Source organism: Somniosus microcephalus, unplaced genomic scaffold (genome assembly GCF_052327205.1).
Source record: "Somniosus microcephalus isolate GS21.2 unplaced genomic scaffold, FLI_Smic_1.0 unresolved_chr1, whole genome shotgun sequence".
NCBI lineage: Eukaryota > Metazoa > Chordata > Chondrichthyes > Squaliformes > Somniosidae > Somniosus > Somniosus microcephalus.
In genome coordinates this window covers 4,469,248-4,486,715 of record NW_028225179.1, presented here as the reverse complement: position 1 = coordinate 4,486,715, position 17,468 = coordinate 4,469,248, and the positions used below count along the sequence as shown (strand labels likewise).

General features: G+C 48.0%; 1 long non-coding RNA gene across 1 annotated transcript; it reads left to right on the top strand.

Annotated features, from left to right (window-relative positions):
- The first annotated feature begins 1,638 nt into the window (after positions 1–1,638).
- On the top strand, positions 1,639–14,929 carry LOC147093328 (uncharacterized). Its single transcript, XR_015074685.1, has 2 exons — positions 1,639–1,774; positions 12,773–14,929. It is a non-coding gene; the product is annotated as an uncharacterized LOC147093328 (long non-coding RNA).
- The last annotated feature ends 2,539 nt before the right edge of the window (positions 14,930–17,468 follow it).

Here is a 17,468-nt window from a genome sequence, read left to right as displayed (position 1 = left end):
TAGAGAGAGGGAGAGACATAGAGAGAGGGAGAGACATAGAGAGAGGGAGAGACATAGAGAGAGGGAGAGACATAGAGAGAGGGAGAGACATAGAGAGAGGGAGAGACATAGAGAGCGAGAGAGAGACAGAGACAGAAAGAGCGATAGAGACCCAGGGAGACATAGAGCAAGAGAGCGAGTGAGAGAGCGAGAGACAGAGATAGAGACAGCGAGAGAGAGTTGCACAGAGGGAGAGACAGACAGAGAGACACACACACTAAGCAATATTCTAGTCATTTGCAATGTAATGGAACATTGCAATTGAATATCACTGATCAATATTCTAGTCATTTGCGATGGAATATCACTGATCAATATTCTAGTCATTTGCAATGGAATATCACTGATCAATATTCTAGTCATTTGCAATGTAATATCACTGATCAATATTCTAGTCATTTGCAATGGAATATCACTGATCAATATTCTAGTCATTTGCAATGTAATGTCACTGATCAATATTCTAGTCATTTGCAATGTAATGGAATATTGCAATGGAATATCACTGATCAATATTCTAGTCATTTCTTATCACAGAATCACAGAATCCCCCACAGTGCAGATAGAGGCCATTTCGGCCCATCGAGCCTGCACCGACACATATCCCACCCTATCCCCACGTATTTAATCCCCTAACACTAAGGGTCAATTTATCATAGCCAAATCAACCTAACCCGCACATTTTTGGACTGTGGGAGGAAACCGGAGCACCCGGAGGAAACCCACGCAGACACAGGGAGAATGTGCAAACTCCACACAGTCGCCCGAAGCCGGATTTGAACCCGGGTCCCTGGCGCTGTGAGGCAACAGTGCTAACCACTATGCCACCGTGCCTCCCTATTTGCAATGTAATGGAATATTGCAATGGAATATCCCTGATCAATATTCTAGTCATTAGCAATGTAATGGAATATTGCAATGGAATATCACTGATCATTATTCTAGTCATTTGCAATGTAAAGGTAATGACAAAGGGTTTTGACCCGAAACGTTGACTCTAATTTCTCTGCAGTCATTGCCTGGCCTGCTGAGTTTTTCCAGCATTTCCTGTAGTTATTTCCCTTGCCAGAGTGCTGCCCTGGGCTATCCATGGATTAGCATGTCAATAGACAGACTCCCTAGGGAGCAAAGCCAACATGTCAATGGCTCAAGGGGTGGACTCTGCAATCTGCTGACCTGGGCGTGGGAGGGTCCCAGTCCAGGGGTGGGGGGGAGGGTCCCAGTCCTGAGGGTGGGAGGGTCCCAGTCCTGGGGGTGGGAGGGTCCCAGTCCTGGGGGTGGGAGGGTCCCAGTCCAGGGGGGGGGAGGGTCCCAGTCCTGAGGGTGGGAGGGTCCCAGTCCTAATCCCTCCTTCCTCCAGAAGGGCCATTTCTCTCAATCTGCTGTGTGTGTGTATGCTGTGTGCAAATTCTCTGTCTCCATCTTTAACTCTTTAGATCCCCTGGTTTCTAATGTAATGTAATTGTTTGTAATGGGATGTTGTTGGGAGATTGTCTGTGTAACTGAGAGACGGAGCCCTGGGCTCTTGCTGTGCTTTTTTTTATCATTGCTTTGTTTATTAATCAATCTCATTTCTCTCTCTCTTTTCTCCCAAGGACATTTATTATATTTGCAAAGCTGTACCAAGATGCAGAGAGAGCGAGAGCGCTTTGGGACAAGGAATACCTGGGACAATAGCTTCCTCCGCAGTGGACAATCCGAAGCCTTCGCCAGAGGCTGCACCCAATGGGCCCACGTGAGTTTGTGTCTGTTTAATACCCCGGCCTTTCATTTCCTCTCGGGGAGCCTGGGATTCTGGGGCCTGGGGTTAACTTGTTCCTGTTGGATTGTGGGCCTGGAGTTTTCAACAGGTTTAAAGCAGCCCTGGCCTTGCAATGTGGCACAAACACGTTAACCCCTGGTGCGGGACAAAGAGGCCCCCCAAGAGGAAATCAAAGTCCTCAGCGTCAACCCGTGTTATAATTCCACAATAATGCTGGTGGTTTGGGCAGTGCCATTAATTTGAGGCTTCAATGAGATGTGCGGTAGACATTTTAATGCATGTTACTGTGGTTCCGATTGTGGATTTATTAGTGTCTATTTCACTCCAGCTTTCCGTCTCTCTCTCGCCAGCTTTCTCCGTCTCTCTCTCGCCAGCTTTCTCCGTCTCTCTCTCGCCAGCTTGCTCTGTCTCTCTCGCCAGCTTTCTCTGTCTCTCTCTCTCACCAGCTTTCTGTCTCTCTCTCGCCAGCTTTCTCTGTCTCTCTCTCGCCAGCTTTCTCTCTCTCTCTCTCTCTCTCTCGCCAGCTTTCTCTGTATCTCTCTCGCCAGCTTTCTCTGTATCTCTCTCGCCAGCTTTCTCTGTCTCTCTCGCCAGCTTTCTCTGTCTCTCTCTCGCCAGCTTTCTCTGTCTCTCTCGCCAGCTTTCTCTGTCTCTCTCGCCAGCTTTCTCTGTCTCTCTCTCGCCAGCTGTCTCTGTCTCTCTCTCGCCAGCTTTCTCTGTCTCTCTCTCGCCAGCTTTCTCTGTCTCTCTCTCGCCAGCTTTCTCTGTCTCTCTCTCGCCAGCTTTCTCTGTCTCTCCCTCGCCAGCTTTCTCTGTCTCTCCCTCGCCAGCTTTCTCTGTCTCTCCCTCGCCAGCTTTCTCTGTCTCTCCCTCGCCAGCTTTCTCTGTATCTCTCTCGCCAGCTTTCTCTGTATCTCTCTCGCCAGCTTTCTCTGTATCTCTCTCGCCAGCTTTCTCTGTCTCTCTCGCCAGCTTTCTCTGTCTCTCTCTCACCAGCTTTCTGTCTCTCTCTCGCCAGCTTTCTCTGTCTCCCTCTCGCCAGCTTCCTCTGTCTCTCTCGCCAGCTTTCTCTGTCTCGCTCTCTCTCGCCAGCTTTCTCTGTATCTCTCTCCCCAGCTTTCTCTGTCTCTCTCGCCAGTTTTCTGTCTCTCTCTCGCCAGCTTCCTCTGTCTCTCTCGCCAGCTTCCTCTGTCTCTCTCGCCAGCTTTCTCTGTCTCGCTCTCTCTCGCCAGCTTTCTCTGTATCTCTCTCCCCAGCTTTCTCTGTCTCTCTCGCCAGCTTTCTCTGTCTCTCTCTCGCCAGCTTTCTCTGTATCTCTCTCGCCAGCTTTCTCTGTCTCTCTCGCCAGCTTTCTGTCTCTCTCGCCAGCTTTCTCTGTCTCTCTCGCCAGCTTTCTCTGTCTCTCTCGCCAGCTTTCTCTGTCTCTCTCGCCAGCTTTCTCTGTCTCTCTCGCCAGCTTTCTCTGTCTCTCTCTCCAGCTTTCTCTGTCTCTCTCTCCAGCTTTCTCTGTCTCTCTCTCCAGCTTTCTCTGTCTCTCTCTCCAGCTTTCTCTGTCTCTCTCTCCAGCTTTCTCTGTCTCTCTCTCCAGCTTTCTCTCTCTCTCTCCAGCTTTCTCTGTCTCTCTCTCCAGCTTTCTGTCTCTCTCTCGCCAGCTTTCTCTCTCTCTCTCTTGCCAGCTTTCTCTGTCTCTCTCTCGCCAGCTTTCTCTGTCTCTCTCTCCAGCTATCTCTGCCTCACTCTCCAGCTTTCTCTGTCTCTCTCTCGCCAGCTTTCTCTGTCTCTCTCTCGCCAGCTTTCTCTGTCTCTCTCTCGCCAGCTTTCTGTCTCTCTCGCCAGCTTTCTGTGTCTCTCTCGCCAGCTTTCTCTGTCTCTCTCTCTAGCTATCCAATTCCAATTCCAATTCAAATGCTTTATTGGCATGAAAGTTTACAGAGAACCATATTGCCAAAGCTTACATAGCAAAAAGGTACAGTTTTCCAACATTCTGTAGGTGTCAATCGATTTGACATTTGTTGGGTACATACAATATTACTTTTAAACAATATTAATTTTAAACAGTCTTTGTACTTCATTTGGTACGTTCAATATTAATTTTCAACAGTCTTAATTTTAAACAGTCCTCAGGTTGTGACATGTTGTTACATATTTGGCCCCAAGGTATGGTCTGTCTCCTTCTCCCAGGACTAATCTCAATTTTGACAGGTCATCCAATTCCTTGAAATCTGGGGTTGTTTGGCTTAGCTTGTTGAATAATATGTTTCTTGATGTGTTGAATTTTTCGCATTTTAGGAGGAAATGCATTTCTGTTTCAACCTCGCCGGTCAGACATTGATCGCATATTCTATTCTCTCTAGGCTGCCAGGATTTCTTGTATCTGCCTTTTTCAATTTCCAGTTGGTGGTCGCTTAGTCTGTACCTGGTGAAGGTCTGTCTCTGTTTTGTGTCTCTGATGGTCGTGAGGTAGTCTGCCAGTTTATATTCTCTTTTTAGGGCCCGGTAACATTCTAATCTGCTTTGGCTTTTGGTTATTTCGTTCCAATGTTCCAGGTAGGTTTCTTTGCATTGTTTAATGATTTGGTTCACTCGGATTGGTGTTTGGACGGCTGTGTTGGTCTGGGGCTGGTCAGGGTCCGGCTGAGTACTTAGTTTCAGTAGCAGCTGACTCAGGGGACTCTTTTCTGGGTTTAGCTCTTGGGTCTGAAAGGCTTTGAAATGAAGGGTGTCTGGGGAGCTAGATTTGAGGTGATTTAGGAAGTTTAGTGCTCGTTTTTGGATGTTTATTATCAGTGGGTATCTGCCTAGTTCGGCTCTGCATGCATTTGTTGGCGTTTTTCTTTGGATGCGAAGGATGCTTCGGCAGAATTCTGCATGTAGGGCTTCTATTGTGTGTTTTTCCCATTTAGTGTAGCTTTGGTGATTTAGCGGGCCCCATACTTCACTACCGTACAGTGCAATGGGCAGGATTATGCTGTCAAATATCTTGAGCCAGATTTTGATTGGGATTTGGATGTTGTAGAATTTTCTTTTTATTGCATATAGGGCTCTTCGGGCTTTTTCTTTTAGTGCATTCACTGCTATGCTGAAGCTCCCTGATGCTGTAATAGTTAGACCAAGGTAGGTGTAGCTCATAGTGTGTCCTATAGTGGTATCACTGAGGGTAAACTGGTATTTGTTTTCCTGACATCTGGGCCTTTTTTGAAAAATCATGATGTTGGTTTTCTTTAGATTTACTGTTAGAGCCCAATTTTGGCAGTATTTGTCGAGTAGGTCTAGTTGTTGCTGTAATCCCTGTTCTGTGGGAGACAGCAGAACCGGGTCGTCCGCATAGAACAGGGATTTCACTTCTCCATCCAGGAGACGGAGACCTGGTGACTCGCTTTGCTCCAGCATGTCTGCTAATTCATTTATGTATATGTTGAACAGGGTCGGGCTCAAATTGCAGCCCTGCCGGACGCCTCTTCTCTGGGTGAAGAAATCGGTGCGTTTGTCTCCAATTTTGACCCCGCATTTGTTTTTCAGATACATTGATTTAATAAGGTCATAGACTTTGCCCCCTATTCCACACTGAAGAAGTTTATAATGGAGCCCTTCGTGCCATATAGAGTCAAAGGCTTTCTTGAAGTCGATGAAACAGGCGAATATTTTCCCATTTTTTGTTTGGTGTATATGTTTTCCAATGAGGGTGTGAAGGGTATAGATATGGTCGGCGGTGCGGTGTTTTGGAAGAAAGCCTATTTGTTTTTTTCTGAGGATATTATGTTTGTTAAGAAAATCAAGTAATCTACTATTTAGAATACTGCAGAATAACTTCCCTAGACAACTGTTGACACAGATGCCGCGGTAGTTATTTGGGTCTGATTTGTTTCCACTTTTATATATGGGGGAGATTAGTCCTTGGCACCAGATATCGGGAAAACAGCCTGAACGTAATATGATGTTGAATAATTTGAGTACCGCACCCTGCATCTCCATATTGCTGAACTTGAGCATTTCATTTTTGATGTTGTCTGGGCCACAGGCTTTCTTTAGGTGGAGAGATTTTGTTTTTGTGGCCAGTTCTTTCCATGTGATTGGGGAGTCTAGAGGGTTTTGGTTGTCTTTAATTGTTGCTTCTAATGTGTGGAGTTTTTCTGTGACCTGATGTTGACTTGGGTTTGTTTCGTTTATTGGGATGTCTTTGTAGAGGTTTTCAAAATGTGTTCTCCAGATGTCGCCATCTTGGATTGGTAATGCTTGCAATTGTGTTGTACTCAGGTTATTCCACATTTCCCAGAATTGTTTTGGATTGGTGGAGTTTTCAATTTCTTCGAGTATTTTGTGGGTATAGTTTTGTGTTTTGTTCCTAATGGTGTGTTTATATCTTTTGAGGGTTTCATTGTAACTAGTACGTAGGTCCGGATTGTTTGGTTGGCGATGCTTTTGGTTTGATATTTTTCTCAGGTCTTTTCTGGCATTTTTGCATTCGTGGTCAAACCATTTCTTATTTTTATTTTGTCTTTTGTGACACTTCCTCTTCTGTTTCACAAGGTCGGCTTTTACAGCTGCCTCATGGAAGATCATATTTATATCCTCTATGGCCATGTTTACACCATCTCTGGTGATCTCGTATGGGTTTTCTTTAAATTTTGGTATTTTACTTGTGAGATCAGGTGACTTTAGTGCTGTGATGAATTTTTCTCCACTGTCTGGGGCCCATCTGTATGTCTGGTTTATTTTATGGAGCTTACTGGGTTCCTTTTTTGTGTCTGTAGTTTGGGCAGAAAGTTTAAGGTACATATTTATTTGGTTATGGTCTGAGAGGGGGGATTGCTGCCTGACAGTGAATGAGTTGATATCGCAGGGGTCCAGGTCAGTGATTGTATAGTCCACCACACTAGACCCAAGATTTGAGGAGTATGTGAGTCTCCCTAGGGAGTCCCCTCTGAACCTACCGTTAACTATGTACAGGCCTAAGGCTCGGCAGAGTTGCACTACCTCCCTACCGCTTTTATTTATTTCATGATCAAGGTTGTTCCGATTTGCGATGGCTGGTGTGACATCTAAAGGGGTCTGGCCAAACACATGGTTGTTTCCCTGTGGGTCTATGAAGTCAGGTTCACAACCGGTCCTTGCATTTAGGTCCCCACATATTATCACCTTTCCTTGGGCCTGGAAATGGCTGATTTCCATGTGGAGAGTATCAAATAACTCCTCTTCGAAATATGGCGATTCTATTGGAGGTATGTAGATCGCACATAAGTAAACATCTTTTTTTGCTATTCCTATATTTTTACCTAGTTTTAGCCATACGTGTGATTTTCCCTGTTTTACCGGTGAGATGTGTTTGTCCAGTTCTCCCTTATACCACACCAATATTCCCCCGGAGGTCCTGCCCTTGCGTGTTTTAGTGTTCTTTACTGAGGGCACAATGATTTCATGGTACATTGGGGGACAGTGGGTCGGCACGTCCTTTTGGCACCATGTTTCTGTTAACACAATTATATCAATGTCTTTTATAGCTTTTAGGAATTCAGGGTCTGTACTCTTCATCCCAAAAGTTGAGGAGCGGAGGCCCTGGATATTCCAGCAGCTTATGTGGAAAGAACGCATTTATATAGTTCAATAAAACGAAATAAAATGGACCTATTTCGTGGGATGAGTGTGGAAACACTATTTTCTATAATGCTAAATGATGATTTAGTATAAATTTCATGAGGCATGCACATATATCTATCTAATAATAGTAATAATACTGATAAGATAACAATAATGATAATGATAAATAACAATATTAATAATTTCTCCGGCTTTCTATCAGGCTGTTCAGCATCGTCATGATCTTTCTCAGTTCTTGGTCTACAGTCTGTGGTCTAGAGGGGGGTCTTGGGTCAGGTATAAAAGCACGGTTCTGTTGTTGGTTTTGTAATGGGGGGTGGGGGACATTGGTGGTCCTGTTTGGGCTCCCAATGGTAGAGGGGGTGGGAGGGCTGCGTCTTTTGGCAGTGTTTATGAGGTTTCTTGCGAAGACCCACATCCGCTGTTTGAGTAGATGTATTTTGTCATAGAGGTCCCTTGTGTTGATGTTTGGATGATGGGCCAGGGAGACGTTGGGGAGGACAGAACATCTCGTGTCGATCTCCCTGTTGGTGTTGTGGATTATATAGGCTGGGGTGTCCTTTCTGGGCAGTAGTGTGGAGATCACGATCCGCGCCTCGGGGAATTCCCTGCTGGCCTTTTCCGCCATCCTGCTCACCGCCCTAGCAGTGCCTTCCTGTTGGGTGCGTAGGTCGTTCGTGCCTGTGTGGATCACAATCCATTTGGGGCTTCCAAGGGATTCTTTGTTCAGGATCTTCATTGCTTGGTCTGTGTTGCTGCACCATTTTTTCAGGACTTGATGGTCTGGGAACAGCCTCTGGGGGTCCAGGAACTTTCCGTTGGAGTCGGTCAGCAGGACCGCCTGAGGGGCTGGTTTTTCAGACTGGGTAACAGTAGTCTGGGTAGGACTCGCCTGGTGGCTGGTTGTTGGCTGGGTTTCTGGGATATGTTGTGTGGCAGGAGCGGGGTTTGGGGCTTTCGGTGTGTCCTCGTTTGGGGGGGTATCTGTCGGTTTTTGTGTTCCTGTGTGCGAGGACTGGGTAGCAGTAGTCTGGGCATGATTCGACTGAGGGCTGGTTGGAGCGGGGTTTGTGGCTTTCGGTGTGTCGTCGTGTGGGGTGGCATCCGGCGGGTTCTGTGTCCTTGTGTGTGTTGTTTTTGTGTCCTCAGGTTTTTGGACCTTAAGAGGTTTGTGTTGCCTGCTGAGCCTTTCTACGGTCTCCTTCGTTTTGTTTAGTTGAGTACGGAGTTCTTTGATCTCATTTCTTTGCTCCTCTATGGTCTTTGTCATCTTGTGGATGGTGGATTCGTGTTCCGTTTTTAGCTGTTTGAATTCCTCCTTCAGATTCTTGGCCAGTGTTTCTCTGTATTCGTTGAAATCAAGTTCTAGTTTGGCCAGATTCTCTTTCATCATTTTGTTTTCGTTGAGAGGTGTGGGGGGTGTGGAGATGGACAGGGAGGTGTTTTCCTCTGCTGGTCTCTCTTCTTCTTCCTCCACTTGGTTCTCATCATCCTCTGTTCGACTCTCTTTTGCTTCCTGTCCATTGGTCTTCTTTGTGTCTGCCTTAGTTTTCAACTGGGGGAATTCCTTTTCGAAGGAGTCCAGATTTTCCACATTCCCCTGTATCATGATCTTTCTATTTTTGTTGTAGTAGCTTATGGTTAGCAGGGGGTCATCTTTATCTAGGTTTCCATCTTTACATATTTTCAGTCTGCCTCCACTGCCAATACCTTCACTGGAGACGTATGCGTAGTGTTTTTGTAAAGTCTCCTTCCAGGAGGTGACGTATTCGGTGTAGAATATGAGGTTGTTCTTCAGCTTAGTCCCTTTGTGTGTGGTATAGTCAACGTAGAGGATCTCTGGGTTATTTTTTAGTGTTGTGTACTTGTATTTTTCCTTTGCTTTATTTTTTGTGCATTGCTCAGGATATATCATTTCCCTGCTCATTGTAGTCGTTTGTTTTTTGTCTCAGATAGATATCTTTTTTTCCTCTTTTTTGTGTCATGTTCCACCTTAGCCCACTTTTAGGTCCAAAATTGGGAGTTTTTCAGGGGTTCATCTTTGATATAGCTGTTCTTAAAGGTTTATCTTTCTCTTTCTCTCACAGGATCTTGGTTCGGGTAGTTTATCGTTTCTCTCGGGTTTCTATTCCTTTTCCTCGCGGGTTTGTTGTTCTTTTTTCAGGTTTTTTCGAACTAAATTTAAATAAACTTAAACTTTTTCCGAACTAACTTTAACTAAAATGAAACTTAGGTAGAATTAGGTAAAACTTATTTCTCCGTTTTTTTTTTCTTTCTCTTCCGACTCTCTCACTCGCTCTCCGGGTCTCGGACTCGCTCTCTCTCTCCGTGTTCCAAACTCGTCCACTCTCCGTGCCCCGGACTCATTCGCTTTCCGCGCTCTGGGCGGATCTCCTCGTGTCGTCGTGTCGGTCTCAGGCCCCCGGGTTTTTTGACTGACCAGGCTGTTTTCTGCCCTGGTCTCCCGGTCTCCGTTCCCGCGGTCTCTGGGCCTCGCGGTCTCGGGTTCACCCTCCCCAGGCCTCTTACTTGTTTTCCCGGTTCGGGCCGCTCCTCCCGTTCTCCGACCTCGCGGCCTCGGGTTCGCCCTTCCCAGGCCTCTTACTTGTTTTCCCGGTTCGGGCCGCTCCTCCCGGTCTCCGATCCCGCGGTCTCTGGGCCTCGCGTTCTCGGGTTCCCCCTCCCCAGGCCTCTTATTTATTGTCCTGGTTCGGGCTGCTCCTCCCGGTCTCCGGTCTCGCGGTTCAGGCCTCTGTTTCTCTCTCTCTCCAGCTTTTTCTCTCCAGCTGGTGTTTCCTCTCCTCTCTCTCTCTCACGCTCTCTCGCTCCCTCCTGCTCCGATGTCCTCTCTCTCTGTTGCCGGGATCTCTCTCTCTGTTCCCGGGTTCTCTCTCTCTCTGTTCCCGCGACCTCGCTCTCTCTCTCTCTGTCCCCGGGCCTTACTGTGTCTCTGGGCTGGTCTCTCGGTCTCTCCAGCTTTCTCTGTCTCTCTCTCTCCAGCTTTCCAATTCCAATTCCAATTCCAATTAAAATGCTTTATTGGCATGAAAGTTTACAGAGAACCATATTGCCAAAGCTTACATAGCAAAAAGGTACAGTTTTCCAACATTCTGTAGGTGTCAATCGATTTGACATTTGTTGGGTACATACAATATTACTTTTAAACAATATTAATTTTAAACAGTCTTTGTACTTCATTTGGTACGTTCAATATTAATTTTAAACAGTCTTCTCTGTCTCTCTCTCTCCAGCTTTCTCTGTCTCTCTCTCTCCAGCTTTCTCTGTCTCTCTCTCTTCAGCTTTCTCTGTCTCTCTCGCCAGCTTTCTCTCTCTCGCCAGCTTTCTCTCTCTCTCTCTCGCCATCTTTGTCTCTCTCTCTCTCGCCATCTTTGTCTCTCTCTCTCTCTCGCCATCTTTCTCTGTCTCTCTCTCGCCAGCTTTCTCTCTCTCTCTCTCTCTTGCCAGCTTTCTCTGTCTCTCCAGGTTTCTCTCTCTCTCTCACCAGCTTCCTCTCTCTCTCTCCAGCTTTCTCTGTCTCTCTCCAGCTTTCTCTCTCTCTCTCTCGCCAGCTTTCTCTGTCTGTCTCTCTCTCCAGCTTTCTCTGTCTCTCTCTCTCCAGCTTTCTCTGTCTCTCTCTCTCCAGTTTTCTCTGTCTCTCTCGCCAGCTTTATCTGTCTCTTTCTCCAGCTTTCTCTGTCTCTCTCTCTCTCCAGCTTTCTCTGTCTCTCTCTCTCCAGCTTTCTCTGTCTCTCTCTCTCTCTCTCCAGCTTTCTCTGTCTCTCTCTCTCCAGCTTTCTCTGTCTCTCTGTCCAGCTTTCTCTCTCTCGCCAGCTTTCTCTCTCTCGCCTGCTTTCTCTCTCTCTCTCTCGCCATCTTTGTCTCTCTCTCTCTCGCCAGCTTTCTCTCTCTCGCCTGCTTTCTCTCTCTCTCGCCATCTTTGTCTCTCTCTCTCGCCATCTTTCTCTGTCTCTCTCTCGCCAGCTTTCTCTCTCTCTCTCTCTTGCCAGCTTTCTCTGTCTCTCCAGGTTTCTCTCTCTCTCACCAGCTTCCTCTCTCTCTCTCCAGCTTCCTCTCTCTCTCTCCAGCTTCCTCTCTCTCTCTCCAGCTTTCTCTGTCTCTCTCCAGCTTTCTCTCTCTCTCTCTCGCCAGCTTTCTCTGTCTGTCTCTCTCTCCAGCTTTCTCTGTCTCTCTCTCCAGCTTTCTCTGTCTCTCTCTCCAGCTTTCTCTGTCTCTCTCTCCAGCTTTCTCTGTCTCTCTCCAGCTTTCTCTGTCTCTCTCTCCAGCTTTCTGTCTCTCTCTCCAGCTTTCTCCGTCTCTCTCTCCAGCTTTCTCTGTCTCTCTCTCGCCATCTTTCTTTGTCTCTCTCTCTCTCTCTCGCCAGCTTTCTCTCTCTCTCTCGCCATCTTTCTCTTGTGTGGCTCGATGTGAAATTTTGTTTTATAACACTCCTGTGCAGCTCCCTGGGAGGTTTAACTACATTAAAGGCACTATACAAATCTAATTGTTGTTGTTATTTCTCTCGAGCTTTCTCTCGCTTGCTCTCTCTCTCTTTTTGCATTGCAACCGAATTTTTCCCCCTTAACTTAAAAAATGCAATTGGATTTGTCGTTATTTTAAATGTTGAGACAGAAACATTTCAGAATACATTTTAATCAAGATTAAAGCTGAGATAGAGGGAAAGAATCAGAGAGAGAGAGCAGATGAGTGAATGAAAAAGAGCGACAGAGATGGGGAGCTAGATAGGAACAGAGAGAGGGGGAAAGAGAACAAGCGATGGGGAGAGAGAGGGGGGGACGCAGATGGAGGTGACTGTTAAATGCCAGAAGTGGGAGATGCTATTTTAGATCTGGTAATGTGTAATGAGACAGGATTAATTAATGATCTCATAGTAAAGGATCCCCTAAGAAAGAGTGATTGGTAGAATTTCAAATTTATTTTGAGGGTGAGAAACTTGGGTCTGAAACTAGTGTCCTAAACTGAAATAAAGGCAATTACAAGGGTACGAGGACAGAGTTGGCTGAAGTGGACTGGGAAAATAGATGAAAGGGTAAGACGCAAGCTCAGCAGTGGCAGACATTTAAGGAGATATTTCATCAATCTCAGCAAAGGTGTATTCCAGTGAGAAAGAAAGGCTCTACGAGGAGGACGCACCATCCGTGGCTAACTAAGGGAGTTAAAGATGGGATCACATTGAAAGAAAAGGCAGACAATGTTGCCAAGATTAGTGTTAGGCCAGAGGATTGGGACATTTTTAGAAACCAGTAAATGATGACAAATCAGCAAAATAAACTCCATTTCCTGGGTCAGAGCTGTGCATGTAGTTTTTTAATTCATTGCGTGCTTTCTTTTAATCAATTTTCATTTCTCTCTCTCCAGAAGCTGCAACGTGACGATGCAGAGAGAGAGTGTTTTGGGAGGTGGAATCCTGGAGAAGTGCTTCCTTCAGAGGGAGGAGAGTGACCGAGGCACCCTCAGCACAGGCTGCCTGCCTGGCCGCCAATGTGTCTGTTTATCACCCTGCGATTCATTGCCATCGCTTGCTCCCCCCAATGTAACTTGTACATCTTTCTGCACCACCCTCTCTCTCTCTACCTCTGTAGAAAAGGCACTGAAGATGGCAGACTAGATACTTTCCTTTATTAGCTATGAGGAAAGACTGGATAGGCTGGGTTGGTTTTCTTTGGAATAGAGACTGAGGGAGATTAAATGGAGGTGTATAAAATGATGAGGGGCCTAGATAGAGTGGATGGGAAGGACTGCTTTCCCCCAGCAGAGAGGTCAATAACCAGGAGCCATATATGCACTAGAAGTGCCGTAACCGATAAGGCGACGGACCCAGAGCAGGAGAGTGGGATTAGGCTGGATAGCTTTATGAATCGTCCGGCGCAGACATGAGGGGCCGAATGGCCTCCTTCTTTGCTCTAAACTTGTCCCATTCCCTCTCTCTCTCTCCCTATTTCCCCATCTGTCTGTCCCTTGCAGCCTGGGACCAGTGACAGAGACACACGCAGGCCAGGCTGTACAGTCAGAGACACCTGTCCCCGTAGACACATCGGGGGGCTTGAATTTCCACTGGAGTTAGTTCTCCAGATCGCCCAATGTAAGCTGTATATTCCACTTTCCACCTCCCTCCCTCTCGAGTCACATCTCTGTATCGGCACATCTTTCGTTATATCTGTATCTCTACGTCAATCTCTCTCTCTCCATTGTTCTTTATCTCTTCCTGCAACGTTAATCTTTGCATCCCTTCATCTCCCTCTCGAATCTTCTTTGTATCTACGTCTTTCTTGATATCTCTGCCTCTCCAACTCTTTCTCTGCAGCACTCTCTGTCTTTCTCGATCTCCAACTCTCTATTTCTGCCTCTCTCCCTAACTCTCTCTCTCTCTCTCTCTCTCTCTCTGCCAGCCACTCTCTCCCTCTCTCTTTGTCCATCTGCCTCTCTTTATAATTTGAATCTCAGTTTCTCTGCCTTCTGATCTCCGCTCCTCTCACTGGTTCTGGCTCCCTCTCTCTCTCTTATTCCCAATCTTGCTCCCTCTCACTCCGTTCTGCCTCTTTGTCCTTCTCACTTTCCGTATCTCTGCTTTCTGCTCCTCAGTCCCTCTCACTGGGCCAGATGTTGACCCGCTGCCACAGTGTGAACCCAGTGACAATAAACCTGCATCCTGCGTCACATCTCTCCCGAGGTTGATTTCCATCAATGTTACAATAGGGCGAGATGTGAAACGGGAGGCTGATTCACCATCACCCGGTTTGTTGTATAACGCCAAGTCAAACAGTTTCTTTCCCTCTACGTCTCTGCCTCTCTCCTGTGGGTAAATGGAGTCGAGGTGCAGATCAGCCACAATCTAACATTGGTGGGACAGGCTCGAAGGGCTGAATGGCCTCCTATGTCACCCAAATCTCTGTGTGTCTTTTCTCTGTTCAGGGACACCCAGCTCAGGTTTTGTTTCCCACTACACTGATGGGGGTTGGGGGGGGGGGGAAACATCTTCCTGCAGTGAGGAACATACCTGGAGCTGGGACGGTACTGTGCGGGAAGGTTGGGAATGTCCGTCATCTCTTGCTCCACGTCTGCACCCCCCTCTGATCTCTCATGCCCCCCATCTCACACTCTCACCCTCCTTTATTCCCAGGCTTCTCAATCTCTCTCCAAATATGTTCCAGACACTCATTTTACAGCCACCGACAGAGTGAGCGGCCACAGCCATTTTGTGCTTGGTGCGGGGGGGGGAGGCAGCCATTTTGTGCTTGGTGCAGGGGGAAGCCATTTTGTGCTCGGTGCGGGGGGGCAGCCATTTTGTGCTTGGTGCGGGGGGAGGCAGCCATTTTGTGCTCGGTGCGAGGGGTCAGCCATTTTGTGCTCGGTGCTGGGGGAGGCAGCCATTTTGTGCTTGGTGCGGGGGGAGGCATCCATTTTGTGCTCGGTGCGGGTGGGCAGCCATTTTGTGCTCGGTGCGGGGGGAGTGTTTTACATTGTCTGTTTGTTTGGACGTGAATTAAAGCAAATTAAAGAGAGTTGTGATTTGGAGCCACACCAGGTAAGTGAGTGATTCACACACGGGGCAAAATAAAGTTTCACCAGCGGTGGGGAGGGAGATTGACAGGGCGGGCAGGATTATACATGGATGGAGGATATGGGGCTCTTATACAGGGGGGGCTGTGGAGTTTCACCAGCGGTGGGGAGGGAGATTGACAGGGCGGGCAGGATTATACATGGATGGAGATATATGGGGGTCTTATACAGTGGGGGGCTGTGGAGTTTCACCAGCGGTGGGGAGGGAGATTGACAGGGCGGGCGGGGCGATTATACATGGATGGAGATATATGGGGGTCTTATACAGGGGGGGCTGTGGAGTTTCACCAGCGGTGGGGAGGGAGATTGACAGGGTGGGCAGGATTATACAGGGATGGAGATATGGGGGTCTTATACAGGGGGGGCTGTGGAGTTTCACCAGCGGTGGGGAGGGAGATTGACAGGGCGGGGTGATTATACATGGATGGAGATATATGGGGGTCTTATACAGGGGGGGCTGTGGAGTTTCACCAAGGGGGAGGAGGGAAGGAGTTTCACAGAGGGAGAGAGGTACAGGGGGCGGAGTGTACAGGGAGATGGGGTGAATTATACAGGGGGAGTTATTTTACAGGAGTGGCACACGGGTGGACAATACAGCAGGGGGGGCGCAGGAGATAAGCGAGGGGAATTCTACAAGTGGGGGGAATTCAGAGGGGGATTAAACGGGGGGGAAATTATAGGTGGAGAGTTTCACGGTGGGGTAACTTCACGAGGGTGTAGTACGCAGGGGTATTATGGGGGATTTTAATGGGTTGTATTATAGGGGGGATGTCACGGAGCTATAGTCACAGGGGTATTAGACGGGGGAGAAGAGAGTATCACGGGTATTAGACAAGGGAGAGAAGAGAGTATCACGGGTACTGGGGGAGAAGAGAGTATCACGGGTATTGGGGGGGAAGAGAGTATCACGGGGGTATTAGACGAGCTGGGGGGAAGAGACTATCACACGGGTATTAGACAAGGGAGAGAAGAGAGTATCACAGGGGTATTAGGGGGGAAGAGAGTATCACGGGGGTATTACACGGGGGGAGAAGAGAGTATCACGGGGGTATTAGATGGGGGGGAAGAAGAGAGTATCACGGGGGTATTAGATGGGGGGAAGAAGAGAGTATCACGGGGGTATTGGGGGGAAGAAGAGAGCATCACGGGCATTAGGCAAGGGAGAGAAGAGAGTATCACGGGTATTGGGGGGAAAGAGTATCACAGGGGTATTAGACAAGCTGGGGAAGAGAGTATCACGGGTATTAGACGGGGGAGAAGAGAGTATCTATCACGGGTATTAGATGAGCTGGGGAGGAGAAGAGTATCACGGGGGTATTAGACAGGGGGAAGTGAGTAGCTCAGAGGGGAGAAGAGCGTATCACGGGTATTAAACGGGGGAGAAGAGCGTATCACAGGGGTATTAGACGGGGGAATTGAGTAGCGTGGGGGGAATTTCAGTGGGAGGGAATTCGGCGAGGGGGATAATTCGGCGGGGGGGAATTCGGTGGGGCGGAAATTCGGCGGGGGGGGGAATTCAGCGGGGGGGACTCACTACTGGAAACACCACTGTTCATAGACACAGGGACAGGGGACGCACTACTGGAAACACCACTGTTCATAGACACTGGGACAGGGGACTCACTACTGGAAACACCACTGTTCATAGACACAGGGACAGGGGACGCACTACTGGAAACACCACTGTTCATAGACACAGGGACAGGGGACGCACTACTGGAAACACCACTGTTCATAGACACCGGGACAGGGGACTCACTACTGGAAACACCACTGTTCATAGACACAGGGACAGGGGACGCACTACTGGAAACACCACTGTTCATAGACACCGGGACAGGGGACTCACTACTGGAAACACCACTGTTCATAGACACAGGGACAGGGGACGCACTACTGGAAACACCACTGTTCATAGACACAGGGACAGGGGACGCACTACTGGAAACACCACTGTTCCTAGACACCGGGACAGGGGACGCACTACTGGAAACACCACTGTCCATAGACACCGGGACAGGGGACTCACTACTGGAAACACCACTGTTCACAGACACCGGGACAGGGGACTCACTACTGGAAACACCACTGTTCATAGACACCGGGACAGTGGACTCACGACTGGAAACACCACTGTTCATAGACACAGGGACAGGGGACGCACTACTGGAAACACCACTGTTCATAGACACAGGGACAGGGGACGCACTACTGGAAACACCACTGTTCCTAGACACCGGGACAGGGGACGCACTACTGGAAACACCACTGTCCATAGACACCGGGACAGGGGACTCACTACTGGAAACACCACTGTTCACAGACACCGGGACAGGGGACTCACTACTGGAAACACCACTGTTCATAGACACCGGGACAGGGGACTCACTACTGGAAACACCACTGTTCATAGACACAGGGACAGGGGACGCACTACTGGAAACACCACTGTTCATAGACACAGGGACAGGGGACGCACTACTGGAAACACCAC